The sequence below is a fragment of the Salvelinus sp. IW2-2015 genome, unplaced genomic scaffold (genome assembly GCF_002910315.2).
Source record: "Salvelinus sp. IW2-2015 unplaced genomic scaffold, ASM291031v2 Un_scaffold3455, whole genome shotgun sequence".
Taxonomy (NCBI): domain Eukaryota; kingdom Metazoa; phylum Chordata; class Actinopteri; order Salmoniformes; family Salmonidae; genus Salvelinus; species Salvelinus sp. IW2-2015.
Window position 1 is genome coordinate 23,110 of NW_019944735.1, and position 21,409 is coordinate 44,518.

General features: G+C 36.1%; 1 pseudogene; it reads right to left on the reverse strand.

Moving 5' to 3' along the window:
- Positions 1–21,409, reverse strand: part of LOC112075897 (transcription factor AP-2-delta-like) — a 45,676-nt pseudogene that overhangs the window by 17,828 nt on the left and 6,439 nt on the right.

Genomic DNA, 21,409 nt, shown 5'->3' on the forward strand with positions numbered 1-21,409 from the left:
GAGGTGTAGATTGATAGAGGGGTGAGTTGTATTTGGAGATGTAGATAGAGGGATGAGTTATATAAAGGGGTAGATTGATAGAGGGATGAGTTTCATTAGGTATAGATTGATGGAAGGATGAGTTGTATTCGGAGATGTAGATAGAGGGATGAGTTATATAAAGGGGTAGATTGATAGAGGGATGAGTTTCATTAGGTATAGATTGATGGAAGGATGAGTTTTATTAGAATGATAGAGTTTTATTAGATTGATGTGTAGATTGATGGAGGGRTGAGTTTTATTAGAAGGTGTAAATTGATAGAGGGATGACTTGTATTAGAACGTGTAGATTGATAGAGGGATGAGTTTTATTAGGAGGTGTAGATTGATAGTGGGATGAGCTGTATTAAGAGGTGTGGACTGATAGAGGGATGAGTTTGGCTTAAAGGTGTAGATTGGTATAGGGATGAGTTTTATTAGAATGTGTAGATTGATAGAGGGGTGAGTTGTATTAGGTGTATATTGATAGATGGATGAGTTGTATTAGGGGGTGTAGATTGATAGAGGGATGAGTTGTTAAGGTGCAGATTAATAAAGGGATGAGATTTATCAGAATGAGTAGATAGATAGAGTGATGGGTTTTAAATGTGCATGTTGATAGAARGATGATTTTTATTCAGATGTGTAGATTGACAGAGGGATGAGTTGTATTMGAAGATGTAGATTGATAGAGGGATKAGTTTTTTTATGAGGTGTAGATTGATAGAGGGTTGAGTTTTACTAAGATGTGYAGATTGATGGAGGGATTTGTTTTATTAGGTGTAGATTGATAGAAGGATGAGTTTTATTAGGAGGTGTAGATTGATAGAGGGATGAGTTTTATTAGGAGGTCTTCATTTATTGAGGGATGAGTTTTATTAGGAAGTGTAGATTGATAGTGGGATGAGCTGTATTAAGAGGTGTGGATTGATAGAGGGGTGAGTTGTATTAGGAGATGTAGATAGAGAGATGAGTTATATAAAGGGCTAGATTGATAGAGGGATGAGTTTTCATAGGTGTAGATGATGGAGGATGTTTTTATGTAGAGTGTAGATTGATAGAGGGTGAGTTGCATTTGAGATGTAGATAAGAGAGATGAGTTATATAAAGGTGTAGATTCATAGAAATATTTGTTTATTGGAGGTGTAGATTGACAGAGGATGAGATTTATTATTAGGTGTAGATTTATAGAGGGATGAGTTTTATTAGGAGGTTTAGATTGAAGAGGATGAGTTTATTATTAGGTTAGATTAACAGAGGGATGAGTTTATTAGAGGTGTAGATTGATAGAGGGATGATTTATTAGGAGTGTTATGATGAGGTGAGTTATAGATAGAGGATGAGTTTTATTAGAGTTATATGATAGAGGTATGAGTTTAATTAGAAGGTTTAGATTGACAGAGGGATTCGTTTTTAGAAGGTGTTGACTGATAGAGGGATGTGTTTTAATAGAGGTGTAGATTCATAGTTAGGAGGTCTAGATATTGAGGGATGACTTTTATTAGAAGGTGTAGATTGATGGAGGGATGAGTTTTATTAGAGGTGTAAATTGAAGAGGGATGAATTTTATTTGGAGGTGTAGATTGATAAGGTTGAGTTTTACTAGGATGTGTAGATTGTAGAGGGATGAGTTGTACTTGGAAGTCCAGATTGATGAGAGGAGTATTAGTTGTTATGTAGTTATGTAGATTGATAGAGGATGAGTTGTATTAGGGATGTAGATTGACAGAGGTGAGTGTTATGGTGCAGATTAATAGGTTAGTTAAGACTCAGAATGAGAAAGATTGATGGATGATCGGTTTTAAAGGTGAAAATTGATAGAGGATCTGGTTTAAAGGTCAGATTGATAGAGGGATCTGTTTTATTATTATGAATTGATGATAGAAGGAGAGTTTTATTAGGAGTGTAGATTGATAGAAGGGATGAGTTTTACTTGTAGGTCCATATTGATATGAGGGATGATTATATTAGGTGTATATAGTAGAGGATGATTTCATTATTTGTAGATTGATGGAGGGATGAGTTATTTAGATGTTGTAGATCGACAGAAGATGAGTTTATTGTGTGTAGATTAATAGAAGATGAGTTTTTTTAAGAAGGTGTAGATTGATGGATGATGATTTTATATTAGGTGTAGAATTAATAGAGGATGATGGTATTATGGGGTGTAGATGTTGGTTGAGTTGTATATAGGTGTAGATTGATAGAGGATGAGTTGTATTAGGGTGTGTAGATTGATAGAGGGATGAGTTTATTAGATGTATATTGATTGATAGAAGGATGAGTTTTATTAGGTGTAGATTGATAGAGGATGATTTTATTAGGAGTGTAGAATGATGGATGAGTTTATTAGGATCCAGATTGATAGAGGGACGATTTGGTTTGAAGGTGTAGATTGATAGAGGGATGAGTTTTATTAGGAGGACCAGATTGATAGAGGGGTGAGTTGTATTAGGTGTAGATTGATAGAGGGATGAGTTTCATTAGAGGTGTATATATGAGAGCTGTTGGATGAAAGTTGGTGAGATTTATTAGGAGATGTAGATTAATAGAGGGATGAGTTGTATTAGGTGTAGATTGATGTAGGGGTGAGTTTTATTTGAAGGTGTAGTTTTATATAGGGATGGGTTTTAAATGTGCAGATAGATATATGTTTGATTTTCATTCTGAGGTGTAGAATGATAGAGGGATGAGTTTCATTTGGAGTTGCAGATTGGTAGAGTGATGTGTTTTATTAGGAGGTCCAGATTGATAGAGGGGTGAGTTGTATTAGGTGTAGATTGATAGATGGAGGAGTTTAATTAGGATGTCCAGAATGATGGATGGATGAGGTGTTTCACAAGGTGTAGATTGATACAGGGATGACTTTTCATAGAACGTGTAGATAGATAAAGAGATGAGTTGTTTAATGAGGTTTAGATTGATAGATGGATGAGTTTTTATTAGGTTTAGATGGATAGATGGATGAGTTTTATTAGGAGGTGTAGATTGGTAGATGGATGAGTTTTTTAGGTGTAGATTGATAGAGGGATGAGTTTTTTAGGTGTAGATTGATAGAAGGATGAGTTTTATTCGAAAGTGTAGATTGATAGAGGGATGAGTTTTATTAGGAGATGTAGTTTGATTGAGGGATGAGTTGTTTTAGGTCCAGATTGAATGAGGGATATGTTTTATTAGGAGGTGTAGATTGATAGAGGGATGTGTTTTATTAGGTGTAGATTGATAGAAGGATGAATTTTATTGGAAGGTGTAGATTGATAGAGGGATGAGTTTTATTAGCAGTTCTAGATTGATTGAGGGATGAKTTTTATTTTAAGGTGTATATAGTTAGAGGGATGAGTTGTATTAGAAGGTGTAGATTGATAGCGGGATGACMTTTCATAGAAGGTGTAGATTGATGGAGGGATGACTTTTACTAGGAGGTGTAGATTGATGGAGGGATGAGTTTAATTAGRTGTACACTGATAGAGGCATGAGTTGTGTTTGAAGGTGTAGATTGATAGAATGATGAGTTTGATTAGGAGGTGTAGATTGACAGATGGCTTAGTTTTATTAGGAGGTCCAGATTGATAGAGGGACGAGTTTTATTAGGAGGTTTAATTGATTGAGGGATGAGTTTAATTAGGTGTAGATTGCATGTGGGATGACATGTATTAGGAGGTGTTAAATGATAGAGTGGTGAGTTGTATTACGAGGTGGAAATAGAGGGATGAGTTTTATTAGATGTATATTGATTGATAGGAGGATGAGTTTTATTAGGTGTAGATTGATAGAGGGATGAGTTTTATTAGGAGGTTCAGATTGATTGAGGGATGAGTTGAATTAGGTGTTGATTGATAGAGGGATGAGTTTTATAAGAAGGTGTAGATTGATAAAGGAATTAGTTTTATTAGGGGGTCCAGATTGATAGAGGGATGAGTTGTATTAGGTCCAGATTTATAGAGGGATGCATTTTATTAGGTGTAGATTGATAGAAGGATGAGTTTTTATTAGGACGTCCAAATTGATAGAGGGATGAGTTTTATTAGGTGGGGACTGATACAGGGATGAGTTTTATTCGAAGGTGTAGATTGATGGAGGGATGAGTTTTATTGAATGTTGTAGATTGACAGATGGGTGAGTTTTATTGGGAGGTCCAGATTGATAGAGGGGTGAGTTTTTTTAGGAGGTGTATATAGTTAGAGGTATAACTTATATAAGAAGGTGTAGATCGATAGAGGGATGAATTTTATTTGGAGGTGTAGATTGATAGAGGGATGAGTTTTTTTATGAGGTCCAGGTTGATAGTGGGATACGTTGTATTAAGTACAGATTGGCATCGGGATGAGATTTATCAGAATGAGTAGATTGATAGAGTGATGGGTTTTAAAGCTGCATATTGATAGAGGGATTAATTTTAATTCGGAGGTGTTGATTGATAGAGGGTTGAGTTGTATTAGAAGGTGTAGATTAATAGAGGGATGTGTTTTATTAAATGTAGATTGATAGAAGGATGAGTTTTTATTAGGAGGTCCAAATTGATAGAGGGATGAGTTTTATAAGGAGGTCTAAATTGATTGAGGGATGAGTTTTATTAGGAGGTGTAGATTGTATGTGGGATGAGTTTAATTTGATGGAAGGATGAGTTTTATTAGGTGTAGATTGATAGAGGGATGAGTTTTATTAGAAGGTGTAGACTGATAGAGGGATGATGTTTTTAGAAGGTGTAAATTGATAAAGTGATGCTAATTGTAAGAAGGTGTAGATTGATTGTGGGATGAGTTGTATTACGGAGGTCGTGATTGATGGAGAGATGAAATTTATTAGGATTGTAGATTGCATGAGGAATCAGCTGTTTTAGGAGGTGTAGATAAATAGAGGTGTGAGTTCTATTCGATGGTGTAGATTAAGAAGGATGACCTTTCATAGAAGGTGTAAATTGATAAAGGGCTGAGTTGTATTAGGTGTAGATTTATAGAGTGTGACTTGTATTAGGAGGTGTAGATTGATAGAGGGATGAGTTTGATTTGAAGGTGTAGATTGGTATAGGGATTCGTTTTATTATGACAAATTTGATAGAGGGATGAGTTTTATTGTGTCTAGATTGATAGAGGGTGAGTTTTAATAGGAGTTGTATATTGATAGAGGATGAGTTTTCATAGGAGGTATAGGTTTATAGAGAGATTCTTTGTATTAGAAGGTGTAGATTGATGTAGAGATACGTTTTAATAGACAGTGTAGATTGATAGAGGATGTGTTTTATTAGGTTTAGATTCATAGAGGGATGATTTTTTGAAAGGTGTATATTGATAGAGGGATGAGTTTTATTAGGTGTAGATTGATAAAGGGGTGAGTTTTCCTAGAAGGTGTAAGTCGACAGGGAATTAATTTTATTAGAAGGGTAGGTTAATAGAGGGATGATTATTCCTACCTTCCACCAGAGAGGTGCGTTTTAATAGGTGTAGGTTAATAGAGGGATGAAGTTATTCCTACCTTCACCAGAGAGGTGCGTTTTAATAGTGTAGGTTAATAGAGGGAGGAGTTATTCCTACCTTCCACCAGAGAGGTGCTTTAATAGGTGTAGGTTAATAGAGGGATAGTTATTCCTACTTCCACCAGAGAGGTGCGTTTTAATAGGTGTAGGTTAATAGAGGGAGGAGTTATTCCTACCTTCCACCAGAGAGGTGAGTTTTAATAGGTGTAGGTTAATAGAGGGATGAGTTATTCCTACCTTCCACCAGAGAGGTGCGTTTTAATAGGTGTAGGTTAATAGAGGGAGGAGTTATTCCTACCTTCCACCAGAGAGGTGCGTTTTAATAGGTGTAGGTTAATAAGGGAGGATTATTCCTACCTTCCACCAGAGAGGTGAGAGTGTAACGTTGGCAGCTTTTCTCCGTCCAGCTGAGCGTTGATCCCAGTCGATCTAACTTTTCCCTCAGACAACGACCACCATTCTTAGACTTAGCTCTGCATTAAATACATTATCACAGCATAATATAAATTACTATCATCTCCGTTACGCTACACACTAATATGACCCCCTGTAGAAGGTACACACTAATATGACCCCCTGTAGAAGGTACAGACTAATATGACCCCCTGTAGAAGGTACAACACTATATAGACGCCCTGTAGAAAGGTACACACTAATATGACCCCCTGTAGAAAGGTACACACTAATATGACCCCCTGTAGAAGGTACACACTAATATGACCCCCCTGTAGAAAGGTACACACTAATATGACCCCCTGTAGAAAGGTACAGCTAATATTGACCCCCTGTAAAGGTACAGCAAATGACCCTTAGAAGTACACACTAATATGACCCCCTGTAGAAGGTACACACTAATATGACCCCTGTAGAAGGTACACACTAATATGACCCTCTGTAGAAAGGTACAATGATACCTGAAGGTACACTAATATGACCCCCTGTAGAGGTACACACTAATATGACCCCCTGTTGAAAGGTACACACACATATGACCCCCTGTAGAAGGTACACACTAATATGACCCCCTGTAGAAAGGTACACACTAATATGACCCCTGTAGAAAGGTACACACTAATATGACCCCCTGTAGAAAGGTACACACTAATATGACCCCCTGTAGAAAGGTACACACAATATGACCCCCTGTAGAAAGGTACACACTAATATGACCCCCTGTAGAAGGTACACACTAATATGACCCCCTGTAGAAAGGTAGGGGTTTGTTTTGCTCTAGGATCCCCCAGCCTCACTGGATTCGTCTGAAGGTCCCCGGTATCAGTTGACAAAATGAATGGAAGTATATATGGAGACGTTTATTGTCAAAAATAAAGGGTTAAATACATGTGAAAAAAACATGTTTCCTGATCTTTCTATATCTATCAGATATAGGAGAGACACTTAAAAACTATTGGGGGACTGTTCCATGTCCCATGTAGCAAATCTGTTGTTCAATGTGTTTCTATTGGCTAATAGCAGTAAGGACAATCTGTTATTCAATGTGTTTCTTTGGCTAATAGCAGTAAGGACTATTGTTATTCAATGTGTTTCTATTGGCTAATAACAGTAAGGACTATCTGTTATTTAATGTGTTTCTATTGGCTAATAGCAGTAGAGGACTATCTGTTATTCAATGTGTTTCTATTGGCTAATAGCAGTAAGGACTACTGTTATTCAATGTGTTTTCATTGGCTAATAGCAGTAAGGACTCTCTGTTATTCAATGTGTTTCTATTGGCTAATATCAGTAACCCATTATTCATGCTTTTGTTATCATTTGAGTCTTTGAAAATATAAATGTTTAGCTTCAAAATGTTTAGTACTATTGAGTGTGTGAGCGTGTGGTGTGCGCGTGTTTGTGTTTGTGTGTGTGCATGTCCGTGTGCCAGTGTGTGTGTGTCTGTACCTGCGTAATATTCCTCCCAGAAGTGAGGCGTTGAGACACTCTGGAGGCGAGAGGCGTCTCTTCACCTCAGCGATGGTGACTTTATATTTGGAGGTTGAGCTCAGGAGGGACAGACGGCCGGGGACAGAGCAGAACAGATCTGTAGGGTTCACCACACAGGTACCTCCTAGATAGAACACATATACACATGTTAACACTAGTAACATATAGGGTTCAAGGACCTAACCCCCCTCCAATGACCCTATGTGCTAACCTCTCCTAACCCCACTAACTACCCCTTAAGGGGTAGTTGGTGGGGTTAGGGGAGGTTAGGGGAGAGTTAGGAGGTTAAGGGGTAGTTGGTGGTGTTAGGGGAGGTTAGGGGAGAGTTAGGAGGTTAAGGGGTAGTTGGTGGTGTTAGGGGAGGTTAGGGGAGAGTTAGGAGGTTAACTTCTTCTAACCCCCCATAACCCCCTAACCCCCAACCCCATAACCCCCTTAACAGAACTGATTTGGCAGGCAAAAACCTGAGGACCAATTTTTTTTCTGTTGACCTTCCAGCCAATTCCAAGCTTAAGCTATTGAAACCAAAGACTTCCGCCTCCCAAATAGCAGTTCCTATGACTTCCACTAGAAGTCAACAGTCTTTATACATGGTTTCAGGCTTGTATTCTGAAAAACCAGCGAGGAATAGTTGTTTCTCCTCAGGAAGTCCCATGGCAAAACTAGTCTCATTGCGCACGTGACCGAGGGAGCACGCTACGTTATTTTCCTTTCCTATTGAAAGTAGTTCGCTTTGTATGAAATATTATCGTTTATTTAGATATTAGAATACCTAATAATGAATTAGAAATGTTAGAAAATTACTGGTAACTTTTGGAACTCTTATGTCTGCATTCTGAACGGGTGGATTACTGAACTCAATGACGCCTACTAAACGGACTATTTTGGATATAAAGAAGGAATTTATCGAACAAAATGGCCATTCATTGTGTTCCTGGGACTCTTGTGAATGCGATCAGAGGAAGATCTTCAAAGGTAAGTTACTTATTTTATTGCTATTTGGGATTTTGTGATGCCTGTGCTTGTTTGAATAATATGCTGGAGTGGGGCGCTGACCTCAGATCATCGAATGCTGTGCTTTCGCCGTAAAGCCTTTTTGAAATCCTACGATGCGGTAGATTGCCAAGATTCTAAGCTAAAATCATGGTATGACACTTGTTATTATCATGAAGGTTTAATATTTACATTTTCTGTATTTTTAATTTGGCGCTCTGCAATTTCATCACCGATGTTGTCGAGGTGGGACCCCTGCGCCAGAAAGGTTAATGGAAGCCTCTCCCACGTAATCCAGGTAAATCAGGAATTCCCAGGGCACCTGTCTAGGCTCCATAACTTTTTTCAATCTTTACTAACAACCATGCAACTGTCTTTGAGTAGGCCAGTGTGTCTATGTATGCGGATGACTCAACACTATACACGTCAGCTACTACAGCCGACTGAAATGACTGCAACACTTAAACAAAGAGCTGCAGTTAGTTTTAGAATGGGTGGGTAAGGTATAAGTTAGTCCTAAATATTTCAAAAACTTAAACTTTGTATTGGGACAAATCATCACTTAACCCTAAACCTCAACTAATCTTGTAATGCATAAGGTGGAAATTGAGCAAGTTGAGGGTGACTATTCTAACCTGAGTTACATGGTTGTGAAAACTGTCATGGTCAAAACATGTTGATACAAATAGCTAAGATGGGGAAGAGTCTGTCCATAATAAAGCACTGCTCTGCTTCTCTAGGATAGGGGGCAGAGTTTTCACTTTGGGAAAAATAGCGTGCCCAATTTCAACTTCCTTCTACTCATCCCCAGAATATAAGATATGCATATTATTAGTAGATTTGGATAGAAAACACTCTGAAGTTTCTAAAACTGTTTGAATCATGTCTGTAAGTATAACAGAACTTATRTAGCAGGCAAAACCCTGAGGACTAACCATTTATTTTTTGATGTCACTGTCTGTTCAATGAGKTTTCATTGGAATACAACATTTCTGATCACCCTGTTCTCAGTTCCTACTGCTTCCACTGGATGTCACCAGTCTTAGGAAATAGGTTGAGGATATTMATWGTGCAATGAAGAAGAAGGCCATCAGGAAGTAGAGTAACGTCATGTGTACTGTTTGAGAGTTGCGCAAGACTTGAAAAGTAGCATTAGTTTGTTGTCCACCTGTATTGAAAACAGATAGAACCGTCTTCAATTTGATCGATTATTAATGTTTACAAATACCTTAAGTTGTACTACAAAAGTAGTTTGAAATGTTTTGGCAAAGTTTAAAGGTAATTTTTTAGATATTTTGTAGTGACGTTCTTCAAAGTGGAAGCTGTTTTTTCTGGATCAAACGGGACAAATAAATGGACAATTTGGACATATATGGACGGAAWTAATCGAACAAAAGGACCATTTGTGATGTTTATGGGACATATTGGAGTGCCAACAAAACAATCTCGTYAAAGGTAATGMWTGTTTTATATTTTATATCTGCGTTTTGAGTAGCGCCGGCATGGTTGAAATATGCTACATTCTCTTTGTTGACATTGTGCTATCATCAGATAATAGCATCTTATGCTTTCGCCGAAAAGCCTTTTTGAAATCTGACATGTTGGCTGGATTCACAACGAGTGTAGCTTTAATTTGATATCTTATATGTGTGATTTAATGAAAGTTTGATCTTATATMATTTTTTGGAATTTGGCGCTCTACATTTTCCCTGGCTATTGGCCAGGTGGGACGCTACCGTCCCGCTATCCCAGAGAGGTTTAACAGCACTACCAACAAGGCAGGTCCTACAGGCCCTAGTTTGTCGCACCTGGAATACTGTTCAGTCATGTGGTCAGGTGCCACAAAGAGGGATTTAGGAAAATTGCAATCGTTTCAGAACAGGGCAGCACGGCTGGCCCTTAAATGTATACGGGGAGCTAACATTAATAATATGCATGTCAATCTCTCATGGAACAAAGTGTAAGAGAGATTGACTTCATCACTACTTGTTATTTGTGAGAGGTATTGACATGTTGAAAGCACTGAGCTGTCTGTTTAAACTACTGGCACWCAGCTCAGACACCCATGTATACCCCACAAGACATGCCACCAGAGGTCTCTTCACAGTCCCCAAGTCCAGAACAGACTATGGGAGGCGCACATTACTACATAGAGCCATGGCTACATGGAACTCTATTCCACATCAAGTAACTGATGCAGCAGTAGAATCAGATTGTCAAAACAGATAAAAATACACCTTATGGAACAGCGGGGACTGGGAAGAGACACACTAACAGGTACAGACACACACATACACACACACAATCTACACACGCGTTCATTGTAATATTGTTGTTTGGTGGTATTATACATTTATATTGCATATATGTAGTGGTGTAATAATTTTATATGATGTACATTTGTATATTTTGTTGTATATGTAATGTAAGTAACCCTAACCCAAACACATTGGAGCCCAGGAAGAGTAGCTGCTACCTTGGCAGCAGCTCATGGGAATCCCTGATAAATATCATTGGAAAAGAAAAGGCGCAACGCTTGCTCACCATTACAAATGTGTAGTTTTATTAGACAAGGTTAAAAGATTGATGTTCCCGAATAAATACAAACACAAACCAACCCTAGCAGCTGCTTACAGTCTGGGAGGCATAGCATCAGGGTAACAGGGAGGTTGGACTGACAACACATCAGGGTAACAGGGAGGTTGGACTGACAACACATCAGGGTAACAGGGAGGTTGGTACTGACAACACATCAGGGTAACAGGGAGGTTGGACTGACAACACATCAGGGTAACAGGGAGGTTGGACTGACAACACTTTATCAATGAGAACATTGATCAATGAGAACTCTAATTTAAATAAGGCTTGCAAATCCAGCCATAGTCGTTCACTATTTGATACAGGATTAAATATGGTCATAGGCTAACGTGTACGAGTGTGTGCGTTTGTGTGTGTGAATTCCGGCTGTGTGACAGTTTCCGGCCTGGCATGTCAGTCAGGCTCACATCTCTGAAAGCTGTGAGTTCACATCATAGTAATTCCTCCAAAAATGTTTTGAATCAAAGTAGTTTGTATTTTATGTTGCCACGGGCAATGGAAAAGGAGCTATTGCCGATAGTACGGTGGAGCGCGTGGGCCCAGAGGCGATAGCTCTATTTAAGCAGCGGAGAGTAGCCTCGGGCAGCGGCGGAGCTGCGGCGGGATCACACTCGGAATCAAGCGCCTTTTACAAGTTTACCACGAAAATTAAAGAAAATGAGACATGGGCCAAATGTCATTCTCCTCCTATTTTAACCACAATGTTTATAGCACCTGTCACAAGACAGCACAGCCCACACAAACCCAGCAGCAGTCTGAGAGAGGGTGCGTGCACGTGGAGGGTGATATGCTTGATCAGATGCTGAAGGCTTGGCGGGATACTGGTGATTAAAACACAGACACTGCTCTAAGTAGGAGCCACGTTTCTGGAGACATTTCTTTTGAAAAAGGTTGTGTGAATATTCATGGCGCCAAAGCCGGCGTCAGAAAGAACAACATTAATATGATCTCAGCTGAATTCGGGCCGCGCGGCATTAGCATATCAAAGCGGCCGCCCGAGGCGAGAGAAGCTATCGATACGGGAGCGCGAGGTAAAGCAAAGATTATTGGTTGTGATGGTTGGAGCAGTGGAGCTCGCGGCTAAATCCTACACACCATTAACCAAAAGTGATAGCGGAGAGATTCCCGCATCAAGCTTCCAGAACCCCCCCCTCAAAACCCCCACCTAGACAGAGTAGCACACACACACATATATACACACACACACCTAGACAGTTTATGCTACTGTTATAGACTCGCTACTGTAKACAGCTTATCTATTTACTGTTATTTTATTTCTTAACCTACCTATTGTTAACCTAATAGCTTTTTAGCACTATTGCTTAGGGACTATAAGAAAGCATTTCACTGTAAGGTCTACACCAGGTGTATTCGGCGCACGTGACAAATAAATGTTGATTTGATTTATGAAACATTAACTACTAGACACAGACTGCTCGGTGAAAAATTACACGTGTTTATAGCTCGAGAATAACGGAATAATAACGCCTTCTTTGCTTCTTTCACATCAACAGAAAGTGATGCGGTAAAAATACCGGAAAGCCGTTTCATTTTTGTTGTCCTTTTAGCTCTAGCTAAAAGTTTTTATTTAAATGTTATAATTTTTTTWTTYATTTACATTTTATTTACTTTACCACACAAACAAATGGAAAAGTCAACAGCCTAGTGGATTCAAATCAGCAGGAATAACATGTCAGAGTTCTAATGATCTATTTCTACACCCTTAGGCTATATTTCATTATACAGTTAATTTCCAATTTGTCAAAGATAACAAGTAATAAAAACAGCCATAAGTTTTCACTAATTACATTAAAACATCCTTCTGTATTACTGTGAAGCTCAACATAATGAAATAACATCAACACATCCTGCAGTTACAACTGTGAAGGCCAACACAATGAAATTACATAAAAAATTWATTATGTTATTACTGTGAAAGCCAACACAATGAAATTACATAAAAAATAAATTATGTTATTACTGTGAARGCCAAACAATGAAATKACCAAAACATCCTTCAATTTTTACTGTGCCTGCCAAACAATGAAATTACCAAACGACTATCATTATAACTGTTAGAATTACTATTAATATTGTTATTATTACTGTCATTATTTGTGTTATTATAACTATTATTGTTTCTGTTATTAATATTACTCCGATTACTGTTATTATTATTATTGCTATTATTAGTGTCATTATTATACCTTTATTATTACTGTAATTATTATTAGTCTTATTACAACTGTTATTATTACGGTTACTATAACTATTATTATTACTGTTATTATAACTATTATTATTACTGTTATTATAACTATTATTATTACTGTTATTATAACTGTTATTATTACTGTTATAGAATTAACTGTTTACTCTATAAAATTATTATTATGATTACTATACTGTTTTATATAAAATGTTATTATTCTGTTATATTCCTGTTATTATTACTGTTATATAACTATTATTATTATGTTATTTATGAACTATTCTTATTATGATTACTAGAACTGTTAATTATTACTGTTATTATCTACTTAGAATTAACTGGTTACTATTACCACTATTATTATTCCATGATTACTATAACTGTTATTATATGGTTACTGTTTATTATGAAGGACTGTTATTTATTTAACTGTTCATTCATTACTGGTTATTATTACTGTTATTATATACTGTTATTATACATTATATTACTGTTATCATATTATTATATTTACTATTAGTTATCTGTTATTAAACTGTTTTATAACTTATTTATACTGTTCATTATTACTGTTTATTATACATTATTATTATATAATGTTATTATACTGGTTATTATAACTATTATTCATTATGATTACTAGAACTGTTAATTATACACTGTATTATTCACTGTTATTATAACTATTATTATTACTGTTTTATTCATTACTGTTATTCATTCGGCGTTATTAATTATACTAGAATTTACCTGTTATTATTTAACTATTTTATTACGGTTATTGTTGTTTAATCACTGTTTTATATATTGTTTACTAATTGTTTGCTGTTACTATTGGTATAATATACTGTTATTTATTGTTACTCTTGTTACTAATTTACTGTTATTATTGTTACTAATATCTATGTTACTATTGTTCTAAATATTACTGTTATTATTGTTTACTGATTGTTTATCGTTTCACTATTATTATTGTTATTATTGTTATTATTATTACTGTTATTATTGTTTACTTATTGTTACTATTATTACTGTTATTATTGTTACTATTATTACGTTACTTGCATACGTAATTCTAACCTATTATTTCTGTTTTTTATAACCGCTTACTGTAACTTATTGTTAATATGGTATCTTATTATTCCTGTTATTATTATTATTATTGTTGTTGTCATTTTTTCTCATTGTTAAAAGCCATATTGATTTGGGGTTTTCTTCTTTTTCATTGTTCATTTGATAATAGAGTTGGTTAGGAGAATGGACAGATCCTGAGCAGAAAGAATAATTATTCCGCAGGGGTGCACTACATAATTACCATCACAATAGATAAGATGAGTAAGAGTTAGGCGTTTAATCGGAGATCAAAATAAAGATGGAAGCATTATCTAAAAGGAAATAATTTTTGTGAAACTAGACAATTTTATGACACACCTGTACTATTTTCATTTTTTCTCAGTTTGCGTTTAAAATGATTACATTAGATGTCACGTCAATCCAGAGATTCTCCTACTATGCCTCAAGCTGTAATGTCGGCTTTAATTGACGCTATCAGTGCACCTTCCATCATTCTCCTAACCAACTCTATTATCATTGTAGAATAGAGTGCGTAATTCTTTCTCTCAGATCTGTCATTCTCCTAACCAACTCTATTATCAAAATGAACAATGAAAAGAAGAAACCCAAATCAATATGGCTTAACAATGATAAAAATGACAACAACAATAAAATAATAATAATAAGGAATAATAATAATACATATAACAATAAGTTACAGTAAGGGTTATAAAACAGAAATAATAGGTTAGAATTACTATTGCAATAACAGTAATAATAGTAACAATAATAACAGTAATATTAGTAACAATAGTAACAATAATAAATAATAATAATAACAATAATAACAGTAATAATAGTACGATAAAATAGTAACAATAATAACAGTAATATTAGTAACAATAGTAACAGTAATATTAGTACAATAATAACATTAATATACAGTAGTAACAATAATAACAGTAATATTAGTAACAATATTAACAGCAACAATAGTAACAATAATAACGTAACAACAATAACCGTAATAATAATAGTTATAATAACAGTAATTCTAGTAATATATAGCAATAATAACAGTAATAATAAAGTAATAATAATAGTTATAATAACAGTATAATAACAGTTATAATAACAGTTCTAGTAATCATAATAATAATAGTTATAATAACAGTAATAATAACAGTAATAATAATAATTATAATAACAGTAATAATAACGTAATAATATAGTTATAATAACAGTAATATAAACAGTTATAGTAATCATAATAATAATAGTTATAAAACAGTAATAATAATAGTTATAATAAGTAATTAACAGTAATAATAACAGTAATAATAACAGTAATAATAACAGTTATAATAACAGTTATAATAACAGTTTAGTAACATATAATAATAGTTTATAGTAACAGTAATTCTAGTAATAATAACAGTATAATAACAGTTCTAGTAATCATAATAATAATAGTTAATAATCAGTAATAATAATAGTTTAATAACAGTAATAATAAGTAATAATAACAGTAATAATAAAGTTATAATAACAGTTAGTAATCATAATAATAATAGTTATAGTAACAGTAATTCTAGTAATAATAACAGTAATAATAACAGTTATAGTAATCATAATAATAATAGTTAATAACAGTAATAATAACAGTTATAATACAGTAGTAATAATAGTTTATATAACAGTAATAATAATAGTTATAGTAACGTAATAAATAAGTTGTAATAAGACTATAAATAATTACAGTAATAATAAAGGTATAATAATGACACTAATAATAGCAATAATATAATAACAGTAATCGGAGTAATATTAATAACAGAAACAATATAGTTATAATAACACAAATAATGACAAGTATATATACAATATTAATAGTAATTCTAACAGTTATAATGATAGTCGTTTGTAATTTCATTGTTTGGCAGGCACAGTAAAAATTGAAGGATGTTTTGGTAATTTCATTGTTTGGCCTTCACAGTAATAACATAATTTATTTTTTATGTATTTTCATTGTGTTGGCTTTCACAGTATAAACATAATAAATTTTTTATGTAATTTCTTTGTGTTGGCCTTCACAGTTGTAACTGCAGGATGTGTTGATGTTATTTCATTATGTTGAGCTTCAAAGTAATAAGAAGGATGTTTTAATGTAATTAGTGAAAACTTATGGTTGTTTTATTACTTGTTATCTTTGACAAATTGGAAATTAACTGTATAATGAAATATAGCCTAAGGGTGTAGAAATAGATCATTAGAACTCTGACATGTTATTTCTGTGATTTGAATCCACTAGGCTGTTGACTTTTCCATTTGTTGGTGTGGTAAAGTAAATAAAATGTAAATAAATAAAAAATTATAACATTTAAATAAAAACTTTTAGCTAGAGCTAAAAGGACAACAAAATGAAACGGCTTTCCGGTATTTTTACCGCATCACTTTTCTGTTGATGTGAAAGAAGCAAAGAAGGCGTTATTATTCCGTTATTCTCGAGCTATAAACACGTGTAATTTTTCACCGAGCAGTCTGTGTCTAGTAGTTATTGTTTCATAAATCAAATCAACATTTATTTGTCACGTGCGCCGAATACACCTGGTGTAGACCTTACTGGAAATGCTTTCTTATAGTCCCTAAGCAATAGTGCTAAAAAGCTATTAGGTTAACAATAGGTAGGTTAAGATAAAATAACAGTAAATAGATAAGCTGTCTACAGTAGCGAGTCTATAACAGTAGCATAAACTGTCTAGGTGTGTGTGTGTATATATGTGTGTGTGTGCTACTCTGTCTAGGTGGGGGTTTTGAGGGGGGGGTTCTGGAAGCTTGATGCGGGAATCTCTCCGCTATCACTTTTGGTTAATGGTGTGTAGGATTTAGCCGCGAGCTCCACTGCTCCAACCATCACAACAAATAATTTTGCTTTACCTCGCGCTCCGTATCGATAGCTTCTCTCGCCTCGGGCGGCCGCTTTGATATGCTATGCCGCGCGCGCCCGAATTCAGCTGAGATCATATTAATGTTTTTCTTTCTGACGCCGGCTTTGGCGCCATGAATATTCACACAACCTTTTTCAAAAGAAATGTCTCCGAAACGCGGCTCTCTACTTAGAGGCAGTGTCTGTGTTTTATCATCATCACGTAACTCCCAGGTATCCAAGCAAGCCTTCGCATCTGATCAAGCATATAACACTCTCAACGTGCAACGCAGCCTCTCTCAGACTGTGCTGGGTTTGTGGTGGGCTGTGCTGTCTTGTGACAGGTGCTATAAAAAACTTGTGGTTAAAATAGGAGGAGATTCATTGTGCCCATGGTCTCATTTTCTTTAATTTCGTGGTAACTTGTAAAAGGCGCCTTGATTCCCGCGAGTGTGACTCTCGCCTGCAGCTCCGCCTGGTCCGCGAGGTATCTCCGCTTGCTTTAATGAGCTTCGCTCTATGGGCCAGCGTTCCACCGTACTATCGGCAATAGCCTTTGTCATTTTCAATTGCCCCGTGCAAACATAAATACAATACTCTTTGATTAAACAATTTTCTGAGGAATTACTATGATGTGAACATACAGCTTTCAGAGATGTGGAGCTGAGACTGACCATGGCAGCAGCGGGCCAAGGCGGAATAACTGTCACATAAACAGCGGAATTCACCACACAACGCACAGACTCGTCACGTTAGCTATGACATATTTAATCCTGTATCTAGTGAAACGACTATGGCTGGATTTGCAGCCCTTATTTTAACTTAGACGTTCTGATTGGATCATATGTTCTCATTGATAATGTTGGTCAGTCCACCTCCTTTGACTGATGTGTTGGTAGTCCAAACTCCCTGTTTACCTGATGTGTTGTCAGTCCAACCTCCCCTGTTACCTGAATGTGTTCAGTACACCTCCTGTTACTGATTGGTTGTCAGTGCCAACTGTCTCTGTTACCCTGATGCTATGCTCAGACTGTAAGCACTGCTAGGTTGGTTTGTGTTTTGTATTTAATTCGGGACATCAATCTTTTAACTTGTCTAATAAAACCTACACATTTGGGTATGGTGACAAAGCGTTGCGCTTGTTTTCTTTTCGCAATGTATTTATCAGGGATTCCCATGAGCTGCTGCCCAAGGTGCAGCCTACTCTCTGGCTCCAATAGTGTTAGGCTTAGTATTACATTACAGATACAACAAAAATATACGATGTATAGCATCATATAAAATTGAATTACAAGAGTTCACAAAATTGGAAGACGAATTGGATAGAAGATGAGGAAGTAAATGTATCAAAGTATAAGCATAATAGAACAACTCCATACATATGAATGCTATAAATGTTAGTAATAACACGCAACAAATAATTGACAATGAACGCGTGTGTAGTGTGTGGTGGTGTATCGTGTGGTGTCCTGTACTGTTTAGTGTGTCTCTTCCCAGTCCCGCTGTTCAATATAAGGTGTATTTTTATGTGTTTTGGAAAAATTGTGATTCTAACTACTTGTCATCAGGTTACATTGTGTGGAATATTTCCATGTAGCCATGGCTCTGATGTAGGTAATGTGTCCCAAGTCTTGTTCTGGACCTTGGGGACTGTGAAGAGCCTCTGGTGGCAATGTCCAGTGTGGGGTATACATGGGTGGTTCTGAGCTGTGTGCCTAGGTATTTAAAGCAGACAGCTCAGTGTTTAAATGGTAATACTCCCACAAATAACAAGTAGTTGATGAAGTATCTCTCTTACACTTGTTCCAAGAGATTTGACATGCATATTATTTGTAGCTCCCGTGATACATTTACGGGCCAGCCGTGCTGCCTGTTTCTGAAACGATGCCAATTTTCCCTTAAAATTCCTCTTGTGGCACCCTGACCACATGACGAACAGTATCAGTGCGACAAACTAGGGCCTGTAGACTGCCTTTTGGTTTAAAGTGCTGTTTAACCTCTCTGGTGCGGGACGGTAGCGTCCACCTGGCCAATAGCCAGGGAAAATGTGAGCGCCAAATTCAAAAAATTAATATAATAGAATCAAACTTTCATTAAATACAACATTAGATATCAATTAAAGTACACTCGTTGTGATTCAGCCCAACTGTCAGAGATTTCAAAAAGGCTTTTTCTCGGCGAAAGCATACAGATGCTATTTCGTGATGAATACAGAATGTCAACAATGAGAATGTAGCATATTTCAACCATGGCCGCGCTACTCAAACCGATATAAATACAATCATTGACATTTTAACGAGATTGTTTTGTTGGCACTTTGTCCATATGTCCCATAAACATCAAAAATGGTCCTTTTGTTCGATTAATTCGTCGCATATTGTCAATTTGTCCATTTATTGTCCCAGTTTGGTCCAGAAAAAACAGCTTTTCGCACTTTGAAGAACGTCACTACCAAATATCATAAAAAAATTAAACTTTAAACTGTGCCAAAACATTTAAACTACTTCTGTAAGTAAACGTTTAAGGTATTTGTAACATTAATATCGTCAATTGGAAGACGGTTCTATTTGTTTTAATACAGGTGGACAACACTATGCTCACTTTTCAAGTCGTTGCGCAACTCATCAACAAAAGTACACATGACTTACTACTTTCTGTTTATCTACTCTGATGGTTCTACTCCTTCAATGCAAAGATATTTCCTTCAACCTAATTTCTATGACTGGTGAACTTCAGTTGGAAGCAGTTAGAACTGAAGAATGGTGATAGAAATGGTTGATTTCGCCTAATGAAACCTATTGAACAGACGTGGACAATTCTAAAATAATGGGTTAGGTCCTCAAGGGGTTTGGCCTGCTACATAAGTTCTGTATACTTAAGACATGATTAAACAGCTTTTAGAAACTTCAGAGTGTTCTATCCAAATTACTAATAATTGCATATCTTATCTGGGGATGAGTAGGAAGGAAGTTGAAATGGGCGGCTTTTTTCAAAAGTGAACTCTGCCCTCTATCGCTAGAGAGGCAGAGCAGTGCTTTATTATGGACAGACTTCTCTCCTCTTAGCTAAACTGTTGTTCAACATGTTTTTGACCATGAGTTCACAATCCATGGTAACTCAGGTAGAATAGTCAACCAGTACTCAAAATTGCTCAATTTCCACTTATGCATTCTAAAGATTTTTAGTTGAGGTTTAGGGTTAAGTGAAATGATTGTCCCAAATACAGCTTAAGTTTTTGAATATTTATGGACTAACTTTACCTTAAACTCCCTCATCTACAAACTACTTGCAGTCTTGTAAGTGTTGCAGTTCATTTCCAAAAGTCGTGTAGTAAGCTGACGTGTATAGTGTTGAAATCATCGCATACATAGACCACTGGTTACTCAAGCCAGTGGTCATGTGTTATATTAAGATTGAAAATAAGTATGGAGCTAGACAGCTGCCCTGGGAATTCCTGATTCTAACTGGATACGTGGGTAGAGGCCTTCCATTACCCTTTCTGGCGCAGGGGTCCCACTCGACAACATCGGTGAAATTGCGAGCGCCATTAAATAACAGAAAATGTAATATTAACCTTCATGATATACAAGTGTTCCATACATGAATTTTAGCTTAGAATTTGGCATCTACCGCATCGTGGATTCAAAAAGGCTTTAAAAGGCGAAAGCAATAGCATTCGATGATCTGGGGTCAGCGCCAACTTCCAGCATTTAATTCAAAGCACAGGCATTCAAAACCAAAATAGCAATAAAATAATACTTACTTTGAAAGATCTTCTCTGATTGCCTCACGAAGAGTCCCAGGAACTGATGGCATTTTTGGTTCGATAACTTCCTTTCTTTATATCCAAATAGTCCGTGTAGTAGGCGTCATTCGAGAGTAATCCACCCGCTCAAGATGCATGACATAAGAGTTTCCATAAGTTCCATAATTTTCTAACATTTCTATTCATTATTTAGGTATTTCTAATATAACGATAATATTTCGATACAGGGCGATACTATCTTTCAATATGGAAAAGGACAAATACGTAGAGTGCTGCCACCTCGGTCCTACGTGCCCAATGAGACTAGTTTGCCTGGTTTCTGAGGAGGAAACAGCTTTTTTGCCCGCTGGTTTTTTGTTTCAGATATCAAGGCTCTGACCGATGTATAAAATTGTGAGAGTGATCTTCTAGTTGGATGTCATGGAA